General features: G+C 39.7%; 1 long non-coding RNA gene across 1 annotated transcript in view; it reads right to left on the bottom strand.

The window, feature by feature from the left end:
- Positions 1-492: 492 nt before the first annotated feature.
- Positions 493-3,746, bottom strand: part of LOC106879547 (uncharacterized) — a 3,708-nt gene continuing 454 nt past the window's right edge. Inside the window, exon 2 of the long non-coding RNA XR_001410641.1 lies at positions 493-803. This is a non-coding gene — a long non-coding RNA (uncharacterized LOC106879547). The remainder of the gene's footprint in view (positions 804-3,746) is intronic.

Here is a 3,746-nt window from a genome sequence, read left to right on the forward strand (position 1 = left end):
TATGTGGGAGGGGTAAGGTGTATGTATTTGTTAACAGTTACATAGCTTATTGTTGTAGAACTCACCAAGACATCTCTCTGTGGTGCTCAACTAAACTTACCACAAATCACACTCAACAATCTAAAATGTTAGAGCTAAACAAAAATAACAGAAGTAATTTGCCTTAAACATTTTTTGAAGAGTTTCTTTGTACTCATTTGACCTGAACTGTTTTGTTTTTCGCATCTAAGCAGCACACTAAGAACCATTTTCTGCAAGGACATTTCGACCATTTATGTATCTATTCCCATAGATTACCATACATTATACGTTCTAGACGTGTAATGGAAGACAACTCTCATGATAAACCTTTCTCTTTCGATTAAATACAATTTATTGTACCATGTATATATATGTGTGTGCATGCATGTGCATGTGTGTGTGTAACGAGAAGGGTTGAGTGTTCAACATTTATAATGACATGTTGTGGAAAGAAGAACGATAAGATTTGAATAAGTTGAAATAGTGACGATTTATTCCACTCGTTATAATAATAAATGATTGCCAAAGGAAATGATGTTAATACTGCAGTCTGGAACAAACATTCAAATGACTTCAGTTCTGCTGGGTCAGACGATATGGCTGTGGTCTGCATCTTGTTGCTGCAATGATGAAGATGGATGGCTACTGGCTGAAGAAAGCTGCATTTGGTTCATTGGCAGTTGGTCCAAAGAGATCAACAAAGAGCAGAAGAAGCTGGTGTTTATATAGCCATGAGGTGGCTTCACAGTCCAAAATGGTTTTTCCTGCATTGGTAACAAACTCTGTTGCAAACACAAGATTGGACTATTAAAACCGACCAATACCTGCAACTAAACTGGCCAACAACTGGGTCATGTGACTTGATGCCAAGAAAAGCTCTTGTGAGCCAATTTTCCAGTACTTAATGTTAAAAAAGCTACATTGACAAAATATCTAATATTACAATAAAATGAATGTGTTAAACAATTCTGCCACACACACTTATACATACACACACACACACACACACACACAAAATGTCTTGAATTCAGGAGAATTAGGTACTTAAATAGTAAAGCATCATATATATGTATATATACAATCGAGAATGTTAGTCACAATGACCTTTTCGTGTGCATGGTTTGTGATATACCATGCCTTTCTCTTGCTGGGTTCAAATCTCATTTGTGAACCCATGGAAAATTAACCTCCACCAACTATTCTGCCTTTATGTCTGTGCACACCTTTCAATGCAACGTATGTTAGAAGGTTTGTAAATCTAACAGAGGCCTCAAAAGACATTTTATGATCCACAGAATTTATCTGCAGCTCTTGTTTGTTCAAATTGGATATGCAATCTATGTGGATATCTTTTCAAAACATTATCTGGTTTAAAAAGCCACATTAGATGCCATGATGGTTCTAATGTGAAGGTACAGGAGGTGGTCAAACTCTGCATAAGGAGTAGACAACCACCATATATCATCATCATCATCATCATCATCGTTTAACGTCCGCTTTCCATGCTAGCATGGGTTGGACGATTTGACTGAGTACTGGTGAACCGGATGGCTGCACCAGGCTCCAATCTGATCTGGCAGAGTTTCTACTGCTGGATGCCCTCCCTAACGCCAACTACTCCGAGAGTGTAGTGGGTGCTTTTACGTGCCACCAGCACAAGGGCCAGTCACGCTGTACTGGCAACGGCCACGCTGAAAATGGTGTTTTTTACATGCCATCTGCACAGGAGCCAGTCCAGCGGCACTGGCAACGACTTCGCTTGAATGATTTTCTAATGTGCCACCGGCACAAGTGCCAGTAAGGCGACGCTGGTAACAATCACACTCAAATGGTGCTATTTACGTGCCACTAGCACGGAAACCCGACAGCTGCTCTGGCAATGATCACGCTCGGATGGTGCTGTTAGTGCACCATTGGCATGGGTGCCAGTCATTGAATATGGTTCAATTACAATTTCAGTTTCGATATCTCTTGCCCCAACAGGCTCATACACATGCATCATACAGTCTGCCTTTTACTCTGAGCGAGAGGCCCTTTGTCTCCAGCAGAGGTAAGAGCTCTCTGAACTTTGCCCAGGCTATTCTTATTCTAGCAGCTACACTTTCAGCGCACCCTCCCTCGCTACTAACTTGGTCACCTAGATAGCGGAAGCTATCAACTACTTCCTGTTTTTCTCCCTGGAATGTGATAAAGGTTGTTTTCTGCACATTTTCAGTGTTTATTGCTCCTGAGCATCTGCCACATACAAAAACTATCTTGCTAGTTGTAAGCCTAGTACTTATTCTATCGGTCTCTTTTTTGCTGAACCGCTAAGTTACAGGGACCTAAACACACCAGCATCGGTTGTCAAGCGATGTTGGGGGGGGGACAAACACAGATACACAACATATACACACACATAGATATATACGATGGGCTTCTTTCAGTTTCCGTCTACCAAATCCACTCACAAGGCTTTGGTCGGCCCGAGGCTATAGTAGAAGACACTTGCCCAAGGTGCCACGCAGTGGTATATCCAAAAAAATAAAACGTACACACACATATTATACACATACATACATGCACCCACACTGTAGCAAGTCTTAATAAACCTTTATCAGTGGTGATATGACGCCATGGTCACTTAGTCCGAATAGGTGTAATTATTAGTTTCCCATTGGTTAAAATTACTGCCAATATTTGAATTCTAACTTTCGTCAAAGAGAAATCTTTCACAAAATACGGTTCTTAGAATTCACATATAGGATCTTTTCCTTTTGATGGGCAATTCGATTAATCAATTTTCTGGACGCTAGTAGAATGTGTCATATAGAACATCTTTTACTCTTAGCATTGTTGAGAAAAGTTTCTATTTTCGAAGTTATCAGCAGTTATATAAACCCCAAATTTGGGGAAATAAATCAGTGTTTGTTGGTTGTCTAGTTGATTCCACGACACTCATTTTCCTTCAGGATTTTCCGGTGAATCTTCATGGCTGTACCATCTTTTCAAAAATTGACCTCATTCGCGCCTATCATCAGATACCGGTCAACCCAGCCGATGTTCCGAAAAGTGCCATTACCATTCCTTTTAGTTGTTTTGAGTTTCTATATATGAGTTTTGGTTTGCGGATCGCTACAAGTACGTTCCAGCGTTTCATAGACGAAGTTGTCTGCGGTCTTGATTTTGTGTTCGCTTACGTTGATGATATACTCATTGCAAGCGACACACATGAGAATCATCTCAGGTTATGTGGGCGTGCTGTTCTAGACCTCTGCCGAAGCCAATACTAGCAGATACATAAATGCTTATTTCCAAAGTATGCTTTTTATATACGGTGAAGTGTTATTTGAAAAGATTTGGGTAGAGACTTCTGCTCCACCCCCTCCCATTTTCTCCCAAATTTTTGCCAAAGATCGGCATTGTGAAATTCCCCCCCCCCTTTCCCCCAACTTCTTCAATTTTGACTTTTTTCCCCAACACTAACCCTAAAACCTTAACCCTAACCCTAAAACCCTAACCGTAATCGTAAGTACAGAAATGTTTTGAAATTTTTGTCCAAAACATAATGTCCGTATTTTTATGCATATTTAGGAAAAAAAATTCTTAAAAAAAAGTTTTGCAAAAATTTTTGTAAAATTTTTTCAGAATCATAATGTCCGTATTTGGCGAGCTTAGGACTCGTACCATAAGATCGCCCCGTATTTTTCTTCATATTTTGGAAAAAAAAAAAAAATTCTGAAAAA

The sequence above is a fragment of the Octopus bimaculoides genome, chromosome 13, assembly GCF_001194135.2.
Source record: "Octopus bimaculoides isolate UCB-OBI-ISO-001 chromosome 13, ASM119413v2, whole genome shotgun sequence".
Taxonomy (NCBI): domain Eukaryota; kingdom Metazoa; phylum Mollusca; class Cephalopoda; order Octopoda; family Octopodidae; genus Octopus; species Octopus bimaculoides.